Source organism: Hesperophylax consimilis, chromosome 3 (assembly GCF_061612785.1).
Source record: "Hesperophylax consimilis isolate HC1 chromosome 3, BYU_Hcon_1.0, whole genome shotgun sequence".
Classification (NCBI taxonomy): domain Eukaryota; kingdom Metazoa; phylum Arthropoda; class Insecta; order Trichoptera; family Limnephilidae; genus Hesperophylax; species Hesperophylax consimilis.
Genome location: NC_142838.1, coordinates 21,106,430 through 21,127,311, shown reverse-complemented (window position 1 = coordinate 21,127,311; position 20,882 = coordinate 21,106,430). Strand labels below are relative to the sequence as shown.

At 33.5% G+C, this 20,882-nt stretch overlaps 1 protein-coding gene across 1 annotated transcript in view; it reads right to left on the bottom strand.

Moving 5' to 3' along the window:
* The window catches only part of LOC149425115 (myrosinase 1-like), a 46,853-nt gene that overhangs the window by 14,798 nt on the left and 11,173 nt on the right, over positions 1-20,882 (bottom strand). The gene's annotated exons all lie outside the window — the stretch shown is intronic.

The following is a 20,882-nucleotide window of genomic DNA, read 5'->3' as shown; positions in this document are numbered from 1 at the left end:
ACAATAAATATTACCACCTTTCCGTTAGACTTTGACTTGTAACCTAACCTAATATTGTCCGGTGAATAATTCGCAATAATACAAAAAATGGACCATTGAAAGTTCTAACATAATAAATTTAAATCTTTTGGTTCTTTTTTTATTCCGTAATTTATATTCAGAACTTGCCTCGAGTGTTCTGTAAAAATTGCGTCTGTAAGCGTGAAAATATAATAAATTGTATTGGCAAGAAACAAATCTATTCTAGTTCATACATAGGTAAATAGAGTAAACACATACCCCCTTACTAATAAACAAGTTTTAATTTTACATAACTGACAAACAGTCATTACCGCTTCATTAAAGGTTGTGTAAAATTTAAAACACGTTTATTATTACGGACCTAAATAACTATATGCTGCATTATTATGTCACGTTCAACTAAAAAAATATATTAGAAAATTACACCAATATTATTTCAATGGGAAGGTAAATTATTATAACCACGAAAAATTTTCTCAACTGTATTGAAATAAGCTAGCAATTTATACCTATTTTTAGCGCCATGTTAGAATGTTAAATTAAATATTTTGAGTTATTTTCTGAAAAAATATATCACCCGGATTGTTTTTAAAAGTTGGCATAAGTGTATGTACGAGTATGTATATTGAAATTACTAAGACACAAAAATTACCTGTTAAAGATATCTTAATATTTCAATGATTTGCAATCATACAACCAAAACTCATTTTTTACCCTTAAATTGTTATTGTTTAACATTCGTAAAATAAATACATTTTTGCCAAAGTGTATACCTAAGTATGTATACGCCCAATATTTTTGCCACAATAAAAATAATGGATACCTACGTATCCACTACATAATATGTCCAAATAGTGTCCAAAAAAAAGGTACACCATTATTATTCGCGAACAGAGGCAATGTAATTGGACATCAAGTAATTGTAGGGAACAAATAAAGTTGCACAATTAGCATTCTCAATACATACTATAATACATATCCTCTGAACCGGTGTTCAGTTTACCTGCGCATTTTAAAGCATTTTTTGTTGCTGAATTCGAGATTATCCGAAAACTTTACATATTTCATTTCAAGGTTCCTGAGCAACCTGAGATTATCTAAAATAGTATGTAATGTTTTCAGCTAACTTGGTACTTTTTTATTACTTTCATATAGGTAGATGTGTTTATACATTATAAATATAAATTTGTGGTCATCGCAGGAAAATCTGATTTACCCCTCACAGGAGGCCCTGAGGAAAATAATTTCCCTCAGGTCCTATGTCATCTTTTGGGATACTGTGTGGGGGTCTTTTTATGGGAAGGAAGGAGAGGAAGATCTGGGAAGTTAAAAAGTATGGGGGTTGGAAAGGAATCTAAGGATCAGTGTGTCCAGGAGTAACGGACGTATACCGTAAAATAATGTAAAAGTGTGTCCCCAAACCAGCCTCTCCCGATCTGGCACGCCACGCAACTGGTGGGAAGGCGCATCCTGAACACACCTCACCCGATAAACCCGAGCACCCCTTCTAAATCACCAAATGTAGGAAACCACTTAAGGTGACCGGCAAACTGGAAAATGTGTTGGTTATCCAATAAATGGTATTCGGGGAGGTGGCAAATTGAAAATAACATTTTCCTAATTAATCTCATATTCTGACATTCCGCTGTTTCTACAAAATCTTGTTTAACCTAACTGATCAAAAAAATAGAATAACTGTTTTAGATAATTACTTAAATTTTTATTTTTATATAAAAAAGTCGACAATTAGGTTAAAAATGTTCAACTATTTAACGAAATGTTAACTATTAAAATGAATTAGTGTCATCATGCTGATTGCTGACTGAACTATTTTATAGCCGAACTATAATATTTAATAACTATATTTATAACTAGTTCGGCTATATAATAGTCCAGCCAGCAATCAGCATGATGACACAAATTCATTTTATTCGTCATCGAAAATAGGCAAGGTTGAATGGACCATCGTTACTTTAATCATAGTTATTTTATTGGTTTGAATTTAACAAAACAAACAAAAAAACAAACAAAAACAAAAGACTTGAGTTAAGTATCAAATTGGTACACAATCATAAGTTACACCACCTGCAAAATGTTTAGATTGGTACTTATTGATACAAGCTTTTATAGCTATGAAATAATTTACTGGCATATGTTTAATGGATTCTTGTGGCCAAGCGTTAATTTTAACAATGTAAATGTATGTCAAATATAGATTAAAGCTCAACAAAAGATATTTACGGGATGTAGAGATGCAGAGCAAACATGCAAACAACTCGTGCATCCTGGTCAGCTTCAACGTCTCGAAAACCCGAGCGTGTCTATCCCGGCAAGGAGATCAATGACTGTCTGGTGCAATTTGATGGGAGAACCCTTCCCAGTAAAGACTCAATTGATATGTTTGGGGTAAGTATTTAAGACCGGCTCAAAATATCGGCGATTCATAGAAGCCGGAGTAAATCTGACTTCCAAGAAACCGGGCCCCTTGGCTAGCAGATTCTTCAACAGAAAGCTGTTGCTAATCCAAAAAAATATCAAGTACATCCAACAGTTGAATTTAGAAGCCCCCTCTGAACTCGAAACCCATTAAAAAACGTCTAAGGGACAAGCTGGATAGGAACTAGTACCACCTCAAAAATCTGTAACACATATAGCATGAAATAAGTCAGTTACCGAATCCAAAACTATGTAAATAAATTATTTTAAAATTTGTTCACCTTTTCAAGGTTAAGAATTTGGTTTTGTAATGTAAATAAAGAATTAGTTAACAAATAATTAAAAGCAATAATTAGTCGCTTGAAATATCAATACAAATCTGATAGTATTATTATCCTAGCGTCTGGACGATGTAGGCCCTCTGATTGGTCAAATTTAAATTGTGTGATTCGGATAAATTCTGCATAGGGGGTCTGCAGGCAAAAAATACCACTCTGCCCTTGAATTTTAAGCAACCGTAAGGTTCATTTCGGTTTGCAGGCGACCGGATACAAAAAAATAAGACATTAAAAATTAAGACACGATTTCATACTGAAATAGAATCGCCACATGTAATACGATATTTCTTCAAAAATATCATTTCTGCTCATACAATTTTTGGATAATATCAAAGAAAATATGTTTTAGAAAGTTCATAATCCATTGGATTAATTACATTACAGTGAAAATTATCCACAATCCTACGTGATTACGTTTGACGTTTGACGAAAAAAGCACGCGATTCTTCAATATGGCCGATACGCACCGCGGCAATAGATGGCCGACAGAGCGCACCTCTAGCTGTGTAAGAACGAACCAAATGACTGGCGCGAGTATTTAAATATGCAAAATTACTAGACCATCAAGCGTTTAATAAGAAGATTTCTTCTGAAAGTTTATTTGAACTTTGCAATGGCATTTTTCATTATTATTTATAATATTTTTTTGCTTATTAATTATATCTGATTTTATCTTGACATGTTTTCTAATTTCTCAAATTTCAAAATTATTTATTTGCGATGTTTTAATCCTGAGTGAAGTATTTTAAGACCTGAATTTTTATCGAAAGTGTGATTCAAAAGATGATTTGCAAACTCAGATTCACTATTTCCATTTAGAGCCCTGGGATGTTTTTTAGTTCTGACTTCAAGGTTTCTATTGGTTCTACCTTTGTAAAAGAAATTACAATCATCCCAATTGATTTTATAAACTCCTGATTTTTTTGTTTGTTTTTCGCCATCTTTGTTATTAAGAATATATTTCTTCATTTTGTTATTAGTGTAAAACGCCGGTTGAATAGTACCAGGAATGTTTTTATATATAATTTTAGAAGTATCGTTATCCACAAACAGAATTCTACGCCATTGTTTATTTATATCAAGAAATAGGGTAAAAATACCGTTTGAAGAGAATATGTTTAATTTTTTTATTTAGTATTTTAACTATCAATTTATTAGAATAACTGTTATTAAATGTTATTTGTCTTATGAATATATTGTTTTATGGTTATATGCTATTTTTTTTCAGGTCTTAAAATACTTCAAACAGGATATAAAGCATCGCAAATAAATAATTTAGAAATTTTAGAAATTAGAGAACATGTTTATAAAAGCAGATATAATTAACAAGATTTTTTTTTATAAACTCTCTTTTAAATATTTTCCCACTTAACTGGTCTTTCATATGTTAATTCCTAATTATTATAAACCCAGCCTACTCTTACCCCTCTCCCTCCTTCCACTTCTTTTTTCCAATTCTAATCTATATTTAATTTTTGACTTAATCATTCATGAAACATGTATTGGTTGTATATAATAAAGTGATGTTAACAAAGTTATTTGTTTTTTAATAAAATAAAGTTTAATCGGATAACATTATTTTATCTATTTCCGTTGTATATCAATGCAAACGTACATAATAAAATGTAAACATTATATTTATTTATTAATTGGACAATTTTCATAACGCCGCTTTTGTGAGATATCACCTCAGGGGCGCTATATTGTTATAATCTACCTTTATATATAGATTTTTACTCTCCTGATGAAGGTGTATATATAATCTAACTTTAAACTTTATTAGATACAGTAACAGTTGCAGGTAAAGAATTACCACCAGTTGGAGTAAAATTAACACCTTTTAATTAAACCGACTGCTAATCTCATCGCACAATTACCCTCCTTTTATCCATAAATACGGGTACAGTTAATAAATATGTAATAATCTATTATTTCAGTCAACTTTGTTATAACTTTCTTTAATTGTTGTGACAAACTATACGATATTGATTCAACTTATAGACATTGACGGTTGTAACACATATTTAAGCACTGCAAGTCAAATGAGCAAATTATATTAGGTACCATAACAGTTAATATCAGTTGTAGACATGTAGTCAATAATAGTGTTTCATTTGAAATAATCCATCATAAATACGTAAAATTTCATTTCTTCAAACAACTGTCATTCTTATTATGCCTAAATTGAGCATGTTATTATTCATTAACTCCTTCCTGTTCCGTGTTTTAAAAATATATACTCACCCTCTCTCTGTGAATGACCTAATATCTATCTATTAAATGTAACTGTTGTTAGTATCACTTAAACTGGGCGCACCCCAACAAAGTGCCGCCTGCAGGGCCTAGCAGCAAAAACCCGCGGAGCAGGTTTTTAACTGCTAGTTGAAAATATTCCCCGAGTAAAAATACACGACTAGTTATTGCTAATAATTATTTGTTAACCTTTATGCTATGCATAAAACCTTGTCTTATAAACATTAGTTTATCATTAAAAAATAATAGTTTGTAAAAAATACCCGACGAAAACTTATGATTTTCCAGTGTACAGGCGTATGCTTTAAAACAAGTATCAACGAGTAATCATCAGTTTTTATAGTTCATTTATTGTTTGTCAAGTTTCATGTGTAGAACTCTATTTTATTTTTTATTTTATATGTTCAATAATATAATAGTTCAATTTGATAAAAAAATTGTTTATTTTTTAACTGTTTCGTCTTTTGAAGGCATTATCAAACTAAGGTGAAGCCACTTACACAAGATATATTATTTCCATAGAGGTATTTTTATTCCCGATGCCTTTTAAGATGATTAATAAACCATTATTTTTTTTTTAGTTTTAGGCATTTCACCCTGAAAAGAGTGCTATTATTTTATTTACTATTACATTACTATTTTTATTCCCGATGCCTTTTAAGATGATTAATAAACCATTAATAATTTCAGAGTAAACTATCTTAAATTATTAATGGTTATTAATTGACCTTTAAAGTTTCCCAACAAACGACAAAAGGTCATTAAAGTAAGGTGTTTCCAAATTAATAATTCGGATGAGTCAGGGATTTCTGTTCCCCGCATTATTTTTATAATAGCTGAAATTTTTGTGTTCTATAATAATTTAACTCGGCTAATTCACATCTATGAGTGGTGAGCGAAAATAATAATTCGCTCGTCACTCATAGATGTGAATTAGCCGAGTTTAATTAATATAAAACACAAATATACAAGTTAGTACATAAATAATGCAGGGGAAAGAGAAACCCCTGAGTCATCCAAATTATTCTGTTGAAACCATCTTACTATTACGACCTTTAATCAAATTTTAACAATACAATGATTGGGGAAACTTTAAAGGGTAATTAAAATTAATAACTATTAATAATTTCCGATATTTTACTCTGATATAAAAATTGCATAGGTAATAAAAATAAAATCAATTAGTTTCTTCATTAGTAATAATATAATGACTTCACCACAGTTTTGATAATGCCGTCCGAAGACGAAACAGCTGTCACGAGTAATAATAATTTCATAGCAGATCTTGTTTATAAATTGAGATAGTTAACGTGTGCCGGCGTTGCTAGGGTTATTAATGGTTTCGGGTTAAGTTTTGAGGTTGTGAATTCTAGTTTACCTGAAAACTGGGTCTATTTTTAAGGTGGATTATTCTAAAGATATTAAAAAAAAAATTTGAAGTTTTCGTTTCACTTGATCGTGCCACGTCTCCCTCGGACGTGCCCAACTTTCCCCTCCATTCACGTCTTTTATTCGATTCCGTATCTCATTTCAGTGCAGAGATGATGCGAGTTTTCCTCGGGCGTCCCCGACTTTTTCTTCATTCACTACTATATACCAGTGTTACTATTAAAAAACTATATTATTTCGACTTGTATTCTACTCCGAATCTCATTACAGAGATAATTTGAAGTCTTCCCCGGGCGTCACCGACTCCTTCTACCATTCAAACCACTCTCTAAATAATCCTGGAAATAATAAGAACAAAGTTTGAAATTTTCAGCAAAATCGGTGCAATAGTTTTAGAGTGTAGAGCCTATAAGGGACAAACAAACATATTTTTTTTTATTTATATAGGTAATAATATTATTGAATACATAAAAGAAAAACTTGAAAAAAAAGCTGTTATGGTAAATATAACTGATCTTGAAACTCTATATGGTCAGAAAAGCACTGTTTAAACATTCAAAGATTTTAAAAGTGTGGTTTTTAGATCTAGGTTACATTAAATAATAGATATCGCAAGGTCATATCGCCTGGTTGTGTTTTCTCTCATATTGTAGTACCATGTAATGCGCGCGTTTCATGAACCAATTATCTATAGTTATTTTATCATTGATACCGCAAACACTTATTACTCTCGTCCTCGACTGGTTTATTATAATTCTTATAATTTTATGCAGTTGTAAAAATGTTAATTGTCTTCAGTGCACCTGTAAGTAAGTAATGGTCGACAATTACTTTTCAAATTTATTTAACAAATTACATGTGAGTAATGCTGAAAGTATTCAACGGTCTAAATTACACGGATATAATTGGTTTTGAACTCTGATACAAGTAAAGGCATGTGGCGTATAGTCAGGGGTGAACTACTATTTGATAAAATTTGGGTTATTCGTTCCTTTCCAACCAATTTATAGCTACAAGTGGTGTACCACAGGGGTCTCATTTAGGCCCAATATTGTTTTTACTGTTTATAAACGATATTGTTAATATATTTGGTAACGATATAAGTGTATTACTTTTTGCAGACAATTTAAAAATATTTTAAAAAGTAAAAACCGTTGAAGATTGTATCAGTCTACAAAATAACTTAAACAGGTTAATTAATTGGTGCACTCTAAATAAACTGTATCTCAATATAAATAAGTGCCATTCAATAAGATTTTACAAAATAAGTCAACCAATTATTTATTCATATAAATTTAATAACCCAACCCTTACCTTTGTCGAAGAAATTAATGACCTGGGCATCATTTTCGACTCTAAATTAAACATGATATCTCACATAAACTCAATTTACAATAAGGGATATGACGTTATTGGTATGTTTTGGGTTGGTAGGTAGGTACATAATAGGTAAGTTTTAGGTTGGTAGGTAGTAGAGGTGAGGGTGGTAATCTGGGGATCAATGTGTCGAGTAATCATACCTTTTTTTCCACACAGGAGGTCCTGAGGAGAAGGCTCGGTAGGAACCTGGGGGTCAGTGTGTCCAGGAGTGACGGACGTATGAATCCATCCCTCCCACTGCGGTGCAAGGCTAGTAACCTTTTATTTTGGGAAACCGGAACGCTTTCAGTTTTTTGAAAAAGAAACCAAAACGCCCATCTCTAGAAGATAGGTATGTAATAGGTAAGTTTTATTTAGGAAAGTAGGTTTGATGTAATAGGTATGTTTTAGGTTGGTAGATAGGTGTGTATTAGGTAAGTCATTATAGTTACATAAAAAAACCCGTATTAAATTAATTTAATCACGTATTATTTGGAATCACTCTAAATTGAAGTTTGGTTCAATGGTTTCGGTTTATGATGACTGCACATGCACACCGTTATTTTTTATTTTTTTATTGATACATTACTCTACAGTACTTCACATTTCAATTCAGCAACGTTGGCCTCACTGGGTTGTTCACCCGTGCTGAGGCCCCCATTTTAAAATATACGAATTTATACATTTAAACAAAAAACAACATTAAAATAAAGATAAATTTACACCAAAAATAAAGATTAGAAATCAAAATCCAATTCTCACACCAAAATAAAAACATTAGAAGAGAATGAAAATCGGCACTTACAATGATATATGTGCTTGTGCGTGCCGCTTGCCTTATACATTTTTTGTGTTGCATGTATATGTTTTATTCTCTTATGTTATAGAATTTTGGAAATATTGTCTTTTTTGTTCTTTAATCCATTTTTTTATTTTGTGTTAGAATTTATTTTTATTTTCCTCAATTTTTGTTTCAAGTGGAAGACTGTTGAATGCTTTAATAGCGTGGTATTTATGGTGTCTTTGTCCAAAGGTAGTGTTTACCGTCGGAGTTTTTATGTTTTTTTTATACGCTTTTCTGACCGGTCTATTAGTGATATTTTGTGTTTGTTGGGGATTGTTTTTTTGGTCGAAAATGTAGTTTAGTAGAGTTTTAACATATAATTGGCGTATATCAAGTATGTCACAGCTTTTAAATATTTGGTCTGTGTCGGTTAGTTTATGTTTTTTGAGTATTACCTTTTCGGTGCGATTTCTATTTGAGCGATAGCTGCGTTTGTTGCTCCTCCCCAAGCAATTATTCCATATTCTATTATTGATTGTCATAGTGCATAATATATTGTTTTCAATTGTTTTATTTTATATATGTTTCTTATATTTAGGAAAATGTGTATTGTTCTGAGGAGTCTATTTGTGATTTGTTTGATGTGATGTGTCATATTATTATCATATTATACATATACTTTTGTGCATCCCTGCCTCTCACAACTCACATTTTGAATGTGCCTCTTTAAATGTTCTGGCGGGAGAATTGAAAATCTCCGTGGTGAAGGCTAAGTCTGTGGTAACCTGGAAGACGCGGTTCCAAATCCCGGCGTACGCAAGCAAATTTTATTTAATTAAGTTGTGTTATTTCACGATCAAATCATTAAAAATAATATAAATTATATTTGCGGCACATTCCAGAGTGGTGTATATTCTCAATATAGCCCTGGTATAAGACCACCAATCAGTATTGAAACGTTGCTTGAAATAGCTTCAGTCATGCAAGGCACTTCCCTTCCTTCCTCTTCCCCATCTCCTTCCCATCCTTCAGCCTCACAACATACCCTAATTGGGGATGCCTTGGTCTGACTGGCTGCAGACGGTTGAAAGCAGTGGGACTGCTGGGCGGTATTCAAATAAAAAATAAGAGAATGGATCATTTTTAAATAATTCTTGTAAATTCGTAAGTAAGAACCAAACTACTCATTTTCTTAACAAAATCGTATCTTTGCAGAACTTTGTGGTAGCTACACAAGTGACGTAATGAAGAACTTTGTGGTAGCTACACAAGTGTCGTAAGGAAGAACTTTGTGGTAGCTACACAAGTGTCGTAAGGAAGAACTTTGTGGTAGCTACAAAAGTGACGCAAGGAAGAACTTTGTAGTAGCTACACAAGTGTCGTAAGGAAGAACTTTGTGGTAGCTACACAAGTGACGTAAGGAAGAACTTTGTGGTATCTACACAAGTGTCGTAAGGAAGAACTTTGTGGTAGCTACACAAGTGACGTAAGGAAGAACTTTGTGGTATCTACACAAGTGTCGTAAGGAAGAACTTTGTGGTAGCTACACAAGTGTCGTAAGGAAGAACTTTGTGGTAGCTACACAAGTGACGTAAGGAAGAACTTTGTAGTAGCTACACAAGTGTCGTAAGGAAGAACTTTGTGGTAGCTACACAAGTGAGGTAAGGAAGAACTTTGTGGTATCTACACAAGTGTCGTAATGAAGAAAGTAAGGAACATGAATTAGTAAATGAAATCGAAATCACCTAATATAATATCCAAACTATAATTATATAAAATGATACACCAACTAGAAAACTAACCATGAATCATCATCATCTTCAATCAGATCGTTCAACAGGCGTAGCATTGAGAATGAGGAATGTTTTGTCTGATGAATTTTCAAGGAATCTTTTTTATTCGTTTCAATGCGGAACCGGATATACAGAGGCTGATACAATGAACTAATTCGATATGGGGAATAACTCGAGATGTTTTCAATGTTCATGCTTCCATACCTCGCCAACTTCCTACCCATTAATTACAACTTTATTCCACAAAATCCATAAATCATTAAGGTCGGATAACGTGGGTTTATTAAACTAATTAAATGTGTCTATATTAAAATACCATAATATTTGCTATAAAACGGAACTTTTACCTTATCGAGGACCTTTAGATAAATCCCATACCAGCATTGCCTATTAATTGTGCAAATCAGTATAAAGTAAAGGCATAATCAACAATTCTTAGTAGGTAAATATTGTGAGCATATTATATTATCTTCTTGTTTTGGAGTACTTTCAGGAAATGTATACTATTCCTCCACGGACGAAATGTATATACTGTAAGCCCGGTATATCAGTCGGTCCGTATCCTCGCTATGTGCGACATTCCTCGCCCAAATTTAAGCGGACTAAGTCGGATGCTCAAGCATTGGTAAGCCGCAGAATAGTTTTCCTTATAGATGCCGAGGCGTTAGAAGTAACAAATGTCAAATACGACGTTTACGTTAGTAATCACGTATTTCTATCTCCTTGAAATTTACGTAAATAACCTACTTGTATCGGCATGGATTATTATGTTCATCGAGCGATTGGTGATGTTGATGTTATCAAATGATAATTTATCTAAAATAGTCTGCTAAGGTATAACAAGATTGATTCTTTAACGTCGGTATTGGGTTTGTTCTTCATAATTTCATAAAAAACACCTTTAGTCGAAGCACAAAAATTTTGTCTTTAATTATTTATCTTGTTCCCTTTATTTTCGGGGAAGAATAATTAAATGAACGAAAAACTTGGAAGCAGAAATTAACTCACTTCCGACATCCGATCGATCTGAAACTCGGGCAAATAGTCTTGTTGTCGATGAAAATGCATTCTATTCTACGGTAGACTACAGTACCTGGGTAGGAAGGTTCAATACTCTATCACACTAAAAAATATTGAAAGATTTGAAAGACATTTAAAAATATAATGCAAGTAAAAAAAACGTTGTTTTTATTGGTTGATTTTGTAAAACATTATTATCGGATTTCATAATTCGAACAGTCAACAATGAGTTTAATATCGGATTTATTGTAAATCATGTATAACTAACAACCTATACGTCTATATATTTGTAACATGTTTTTGCATTACACCGCCTAAAATACTTGTATCCTTGTTTCGTATATGTTGGTCCTAAGATGTAGTCATGTTCAGGTACCAACTCTGATCATTGCGAAACAATAAGCAAATATCCTTGAACCGCAATTCGAGTCCAAAGACATTGGCAATTTTTTTTGATTTTGGCCGTGTCGAAACTTGCTAATATCGGTTACAATGGGCGGTTAGTTTTGCCAAAGCCGTTGGCCACAATAACGTGTTCGAACGGCATGGTCTAGTTCCGTTGTCCTTCCCGACTGCGACTCTTCCGTTGTAGGTCGGTGATCTGCCAAGGTAACCGGTGACTGCTTGCCGCAGTAAGCACTAAGTAGTACTAAGTACATGCAGGTCCGCCAGAGGCAGAGCAGTGCAATGGCCAGATTCCGCTGTATCCACTGACAGTTGCGGTCCCACATCTGATTGGCTATTTGCCTTACACGGGCAAGGTGATCATAGATCACGAAACAGGTATATGGACTCGTATAGTAATTAGAAACCAAAAACACGCATCGATCTGAGACAGGTTGACTGTTTAACTGACATTGTTCGTTTAACGATTTCATCTATGCTTGACGCAGAGTTTTTCGAAATCTAATGTAGACTTACTTACATTCCTCTTCTTTTGAAAGTAAAGTGTGAAAAATTTCATCAATCAATCAAGTAGATTTGTACAAAAAATCAAATCCACGCCTTCCGCCCGGTGTCCGTCACGCGGCCGCGCGCCTGCCACAGACACTATATAAATAGATGTAAGATAGAAGATTTTGGTAGATAAGGTAGTTTACTATTTTTATTTTGTAATATAAAAAATGAGTTACATTTATAAATATTTTTTACTAAATATTATATTTAAGTGGTTAATTGGTCATGTATACCTTATCAGAAAGGAAGAATAATGTGATACTAGCAGTTAAAAACCCGCTCCGCGGGTTTTTTTCTGCTAGGCCCTGCGGGCGGCTCTTGCTTGGGCTTCGCCCATTTTAAGTGATATTACCAACAGTTACATTTAATAGATAGATATTAGGACATTCACAGAGAGAGGGTGAGTATATATATTGTTAAAACACGGAACAGGGAGGAGTTAATTAATAATAACATGCTAAATTTACGCATAATAAGAATGACAGTTGTTTGAATAAATGAAATTTTACGTATTTGTGATGGATTATTTCAAATGAAACACTTTTATTGACTACATGTCTACAACTGATATTAACTGTTATCGTACCTTATATAATTAGCTCATAGGAGACTTGCAGTGCTTAAATATGTGTTACAACCGTCAATGTCTATAAGTTGAATCAATATCGTTTAGTTTGTCACAATTAAAGATAGTTATAACAAAGTTGACTTAAATAATAGATTATTACATAGGTATTGATTAATTGTACCCGTGTTTATGAATAAAAGGAGGGTAATTGTGCGGTGAGATTAGCAGTCGGTTTAATTAAAATGCGTTAATTTTACTCCAACTGGTGGTAATTCTTTACCTACAACTGTTACTGTATCTAATAAAGTTTAAAGTTAGATTATATATACACCTTCATCAGGAGAGTAAAAATCTATATATAAAGGATTATTACAATATAGCGCCCCTGAGGTGATATCTCACAAAAGCGGCGCTATGCAAATTGTCCAATAAATAAATAAATATAATGTTTACATTTTATTGTGTATACACCGAAGTCAAAAATTAAATATAGATTGCATTTGGGAAAGAAGAAGTGGAAGGAGGGGGGAGGGGTAAGTGTAGGTTGGGTTTATAATAAATAGGAATTACAATATCGTTAGACGGGAAAGACCAGTTAAGTGGGAAAATATTTAAAAGAGAGTTTATAAAAAAATTCTTGTTAATTATATCTGAGATTTTATTTGAATTTTATTTTATTTTTCTATTTGAAATTTTAGAAATTAGAAAACATGTCAATATAAAATCAGATATAATTAATAAGCAAAAAAAAATATGAATAATAATGAAAAATGCCATTACAAAGTGATAAGCTTCCAGAAGAAATCTTCTTATTAAACGCTTGTTAATCGCAAGTAGTCAAATATTGTGAGCTGCATATTTAAATATTAATTTGGTTCGTTTTTATACCGCCAGAGGTGCGCTCTGTCGGCCATCTATAGCCGTGTGTATTGGCCATATCGAAGGAACGCGTGATTTTTTATAAACGTCAAACATAATCACGTAACTGTGGATAATTTTCATTGTAATGTAATTAATCCAATGGATTATGAACTTTCTAAAACAAATTTTCTTCGATATAAAAATTATATGAGCAGAAACGATGCTTTTGAAGAAATCTCATATAATTATGAGGCGATCCTATTTTAGTATGAAATCGTGTCTTAATTTTCAAGTTAGCTGAATTTACCCTAAACAGACAATTTTAATTTGACCAATCAGAGGGCCTACATCGTCCAGACGCTAGGACAATAATACTATCAGATTATACAATGATAATTTCGTATTTGAAAGAACGTAATGCAGGGTGCGGCAAAACGGACAGTAGGGGAAGGGAGGGCAGGATGGAAGGCTTAACTTTAAGATGTAAAAAAAAAATATAACAACATAATATCAATCCTTTATTTTAATAACTTTACTTTATTTTAAACACAAGCGTCTGCTTCCATAAAGGAGAAACATCAAAAAATTCAAAAAAAATTGTGAAAACTAATTTTTATATATCATTATTGTTAATATATATTACACTTACCTTTTTTATTAAATAAAAAAAAAAAAAATAAAAAAAAAAATAAAAAATAAATAAGTCTTCAGAGAAATCTTACATGCTTATAAAATTGAGTTATTAAAAATAATTAAAATTAAGTATAAAATCTGTTAGGACTCATAATCGAAAAACAGGAAAAATTCCATCTTGCCCTAACCCTGAGGGCAGGATGGAAAGCTTATAAGGGCAAGATGGAATGAATAGGATATCCTTACATTTTACAGTTGACACATAAAAGACAACCGTTTTCTATGTCTGAACATAGTTCATGTGCCCATCACACAATACTGTGGACACTGTACCCAGTCCTCTGTGGGCGGTTCCACATATGCTTCTCCACATAATACACACAACGCATCGTCTTGTGTTGACTGTTCCGGATGTTGTAGTATGTTCTCATCTTTTTCTGTCCTTTTCCCCTTTCTTTTACCCTTTCCTTTGCCCTTTCCCTTGTTTTCCTTGCCATTGATAACCGGATTAAGGACTAATTTTGGTTTCGCTTTCAGCTCCTTATTTTTTTCAATAGTTTCTTGGAATGAAGAACTAGTTAGGATTTCTGATTTTCTACATCTCAATTTTCGCTTCTTTATTGTAAATGGATGCGGTATTTTGTTTTGTACCGCCACCTCATAAGCAAATTGCTGTAGACTTTCTTTTGTTAAGCCGTAAAAAAGGGTGTCCCGTTTAATAACAAGGTCACAAATTTTTCTCTCAAGTTCTTTCGAAAAAACCGAAATCTACCTAGGTTTTTAGACGCGGTACCTTTTTTGATACAACGGTGTAAGGTTCCGATCGCAATTCCGTATTTCAATGAAGCTGCGCGTATTGTAGTAGTTACAGTTTCGTCCATCACTATCTGTTTCTTCAGTTCAAGATCCTACGTTTCTATTTGTAATATACTTGAACACCATCTATAAAGAGAATCATTCTCAATTAGTTGAAAAAAAAATTAAAACAGAAATCAAAATAATTGCACGCGGGCAAAATGGAAACTATTCCATCTTGCCCTAAAATGCAATTTTCCATCTTGCCCACAAGCTAACAGCCAATAATAATATCAATTTCTTAAAAAATCCTCTAATTTTTTTTCTCTTTAAATATCAATTCATACAATCTATTCTTTATAGTTAGTGTTTATAAAAACAAAATGGTAGTATTACTTACTTTGTATGAGTAATCACACTTTTAAAGTCCACTGATTTTGTAATAATTCGTCGCGAAAATACAAAACACGCGTGCAAGTCGCTTGGTGGCGCGAGCCGAACCGAGTCACCGAACATAAATACAACATGGCCGCCTATATCTGTGTGCGTAGAGACACGGGCACTTTGTCGCGCGGTTTGCGATAGCTAGATAGTTTCCATCTTGCCCGCTCCTTCCATCTTGCCCTCCCTTCCCCTACAGTTTTAAAAAACGGCGCAACTCACAAACATGGGGTTTATTTTATTTGGTACATATGCCGTTTTATGCATCAAGTCCTGAAGATGACATCAGAAAGGTGATAGCCCCAGTATAGATATATTGATGAAGGCTATTTCTGAAGTAATCGGCTACATTTTGGCACATCTCGACGGGTATAGCAGCGATTTTCTCCCGAATTTGATCATTTAGTTCTTCCATGGTGTGATGCCAATGTTTGAGAACATTTTCTTCAGGTTTTCCCCACAGGAAGAAGTCACAAGTACTCAAATCAGGTGTGCGCGCGCGGCCCACCCCATTTCACCCCTCATAGAGACGAGACGCGCAGGGAACAACTGTCGCAGTTTCGTCATTGAAACTCGAGCAGTATGGGCCGTAACATCGTTCTGTTAAAACCAGATATTTTCCTGTTTCCTCCGTTAGTTATTTTAATATTGAATATTGCCTTGGGTTATTTTCAGCCCAGCACCTAACGAAGATTTTGTTCATTCACCGCATACGGAGATGGAAGGGGCCTCGTCACCTAGGGGCAGTTGACCTAGCATGTATCTGGTTCAACATTTCTTGGGAGCGATTCTTGCAGTTTTCATAGTCAGGAGGCTTCAACTCTTGGACAATCATAATCTAGTAGGGGTGGAATGATAAGTCTTGATGCATAGTCCTCCTTAGTGAGCGGTCAGCAATGCCCAATGCAATTGCATGCTTCCGGGCATAGCGCCCATACGAACATTCGATAGCTTCTCTCACTCTCGTCAAATTTTCGGGTGTTCTTACCGTTTTGGGTCTTCCTGAAACCCTAGTTCTTAGTGTGGAACCAGTTTCTTCGAATGTACGCACCCAACTCGCGATTAAATTACGGTCAGGGACGGTATCACAACGCGCAAGATTGAAGTGCAGCCGGAAGGCCCTCTGGTTGGCAACGAGAGAACGGCCACTTTCAAGAAACATGCAGACGACGAAGCCCCGATGTTGTCCGCATCAAACCAGGGTAACGACTGAAAACGGCACGACCTTCCCAACACAGTGAGACCCTTCCCAGGTTCCTACCCCTACAACATGGGATATACTCTTATCTTCGTTATTATTAGAGATATCAAAAATTAAACTTTTCTATTTCCTAACGGACTCAAAAATCGCATTTTCAATATTATAATAGGTTCAGTTTTAACCATTCGCGACTTTGATTCATTGTTTGCAAATATAATTTCAAGGTAATTCAGAGAGCTGCAATAATTATTATTATATTTCCATTTAAGATACATTTTTAGTACAATTCTTAGCCGCAGGTATAAAGCGGTAATGTATTTTATTTTAATTCACGCCTTGGGCAACAGATTTTCATACAATACCCAAACCATGAGTAGACACATTTTTATTCTATGTACAGGATTTTCCAATAAGAGGTGTTATTTTGAATAGCCCGCTATTTCGGTAGATATTACTTTAGAAGCTGTCATTTTTTGACATTTGACAAGTAGAAACTACGCCATTAATAAAAATGGAACGATAAACGCTTCAACAACGCATTGAAATTATTAAAATTCACTTAAGTGAATCAAATGCAAATCATCTTGAGTGATGAGGCCCATTTCCACCTCGGTGGCTTCGTCAACAAGCAAAATTGTCGCATCTGGGGCTCGGAAAACCCAAGAGTTATTGTTGAAAAGCCTCTCTATTCTCAGCGCGTGACTGTTTGGTGCGGTTTATGGTCTGGCGGAGTCATTGTACCTTACTTTTTCGAAAATGAGGCTGGAACAACAGTTACGGTGAATGGATCGCTATCGAGAGATGATTAATGATTTGGCCAAAATTGAATAGTATTAATCAGGGCAACGTTCACTTCAACAAGACGGCGCTACGTGCCACACAAGCAACGAAACCATTGATCTTTTACGATTGAATAACAAAATAACACCTCTTATTGGAAAACCCTGTATAACCAACAGTAAATAAAAGTCATAAAAAGCGATTGAATCAAAAGACACAATGAGATTGCGCATGCGCATTGTACAAAATTGGATTTTTTTCTTAATATATTTACCGTCTTATATAATGTAATGTAAAAAGAATATTGAGTATTCTGTTTTGTTATTTTATTTGTCTGAACAAATGAAGCGCCAGAATATTATTTCGTTAAAAAATTTTTACTTACCGTTTTATACCTTTAATACATGTAGAGAAAACTTTTACTTACCGTTTTATACTTTTAATACGTGTAGATATTCATAGCAAATTGCGATAGTGATATTAGCAGTTTCGGACAACAGGAGATAAATGCGATTTTGTTTTACTTACTAAGAAAAACAACGATTGACGTATTCGAGAGACAATCTATTGTTGTATCGCTGTTGAAAATATTCTTAAGAAACAACGAATTACATTAACCACGTTTGTTAACAAGGCAATTATTATTATTTTTCTACCTTGAGTTGAGCAATATCGGTTCCTTTCATACCTTATTATATTCTAGGCAATGAATCAATGATAAGTTGTTGATATTTTAAGAGTGTGGGTAAGTAAGTACCTGATACATTCCGATGTATAAAAAGTGTAATTTGTAGGTAGGAACCTACTTGCTATGTCCCAGGTCACTTTAGTCGTGATAAAGTGAAATCTTAACAAGCCATTTTTTTACGAACATGTCATTGAATTTTTTCACCTTCAAAAAAATAGTATCGATTTTAGTATTAATAATTATATAGAATAAAGACAATGCATTTCAAGATATTCCGGTCTTTAGAAATTCAGGGTCGCTGAATTAAATCAAGTCCAAACTCACGTATTGGCCAATTTTCATGGTTCAATCGTTCCGTGAAATAAAGCAAAAGTAAATAACGTTGGCAGATTAATATTAATAGATATATAGTTGCAACTGTACATAATACACATAATAATAAATAAACAGACAGAATCCTTTTTATTAAGGCGATGCACTACGTCGTGTAATATTTTAAATTGAGCCGCTATCAGTAACAACCCTTACGTAGATGGCTATAAGGTTTAAATTCCCGCTTAACACCATCCGCCTGTTTTGATTTATGCAAGAAAAAAACATGGCCAAAAAGTGCCTTTTATTTTATTTTGTGGATGTTGTGGCATAAATATTTAATTTTTTTCCGATCATTTTATAAATAACTTAATTTTCCACATTATACAATAAAATCATAACCGAAAATGGGTTCGTAAGTAGGAGATTTTGAACTTTAAAGCAGTTTTCATAGGCCCATACATTATTTTTTTCTGGGCTTATAAAAAGACTTAAATAAAAAATACTCAATTATTTCAAAGGCCAAGATGTATTCTACTCGCAGTATTTAATTAAAGCATCTGAAACATTTCTAGGCGAACTCTGGATTCAGAGGTAGCGATTTTGAAACCTTTTTTTTGATTATGTATCTCAAACCGTAGAATAAAGAACAATACAAGAAGTGGCATGTGGACATGTTTGTGATCCAAAATGCTGACCATTATTCGCTTAAATTTCATAATCAGAACTGTGTTTCACTATCATTATGCAATTTAAATGGGATAGCGAATTGATATGTTCGATGTCAGGCAAGTGAAAGAGAGACAGGGGGTGTACTAAGTGGGCTTGAAGGTAGAACCGCAAGGTAGGTACTAAGTCAGTGGCGACATCGGTTTATTATAGGCATAATATCAATAAGGTAACATTCAGTATAATTGCACAAGGTTCCAGAATAGAATATACCCTATACTTTTACTATACTTTTAGAATATTTGTAGTTACTATTTTATGTCCGAGTTAAATCTTACCCATAGGAAAAACTAAACCCTTCCACACACTTTTCCACAAATGATCATCTAGTCAATCAACATTATGCAAGTGCATTATATAAGCAAAATAAATACAAAACAATACAAGAACAACACGTCAACTCACTAGAGATCAAATGGGAAAATAATTCACCGACTCCGGATATTTTCATATCAGAGGGTTCGGCTCGGTAGAACTCCTAACAGCGCCTATAAATCATACTGATCCCTCAGCATAAATATTTAAAAAATAATGTAAATTAAATAAAAATGATAATAAATAATTAAATCATTTAAAATAATTTAAATATTTGTATTATATTATTATTGTATGTATTATTTATAGTTGGCACTATGCGATAGGGTTATGACGTAAATAATGATAAATAAATCACGTTTTCTAACAACAACGTCGGAGAAATTCTATTCATTTAAGATAGAGTCCCAGCGAGAGATCAGATTATCTTCTGTCTTTTTCGTTTTCAAACAAGTAATGTGGGAAGGAAGAGGACGAACGTCAATGACATCTGTACGAGCTCTCGCTGAGACTAGTTTAACACGTTATTACGTGCGGGAATTCCCCGAATCACCTGTTCACAGCTCACGTGCAAAAGCTGCTTTCATTTTTATTTATGGAAATAACTGATGGAAATCAGTACCAAACTAATGATTACATACTTAGTTATGTAGGAACATATTATTACGAACGCATCTACAGCGATGATTTTAAACAGGCGAGTACCGTGAGTAATTAGTGCAATACTATTCCTTTCCTAATTAAATAAATAAATATGAAACCGACGATGACTTCCGTTTTCATTTTAATGGTTTCCGTATTTCGGATTTCTGTATGACTAGTCGCTATACCTAGGAACAATAAGGTGCATCCTCTCTTGTATAAATTGTTGGGTTTAAGTACAACTGTATCGTGAAGTTTACCTCGAATAATCAGTTCATACCTGATAATAAGTATATAAACTGAGGCTGAGTATGTTTTCCAGAATATATTACGATTACTAAAAAACACTATAAAATATTCTCCTAACATTACACGTGAAACAGACAAGACTAAAACGTTAGATTCATAATCCCTCAGTACCTACCTATTACCTACTCGGTAATGGAAAAATGGTTTAGAAGATTGGAGGTATATTGAAGGAAATTTATTTTTTTACTTATCTGTGGTCAAGAAAAACTTATTTTGTACTTTGAACAACCACTCAATAGGTATAAAAATCAATCATTT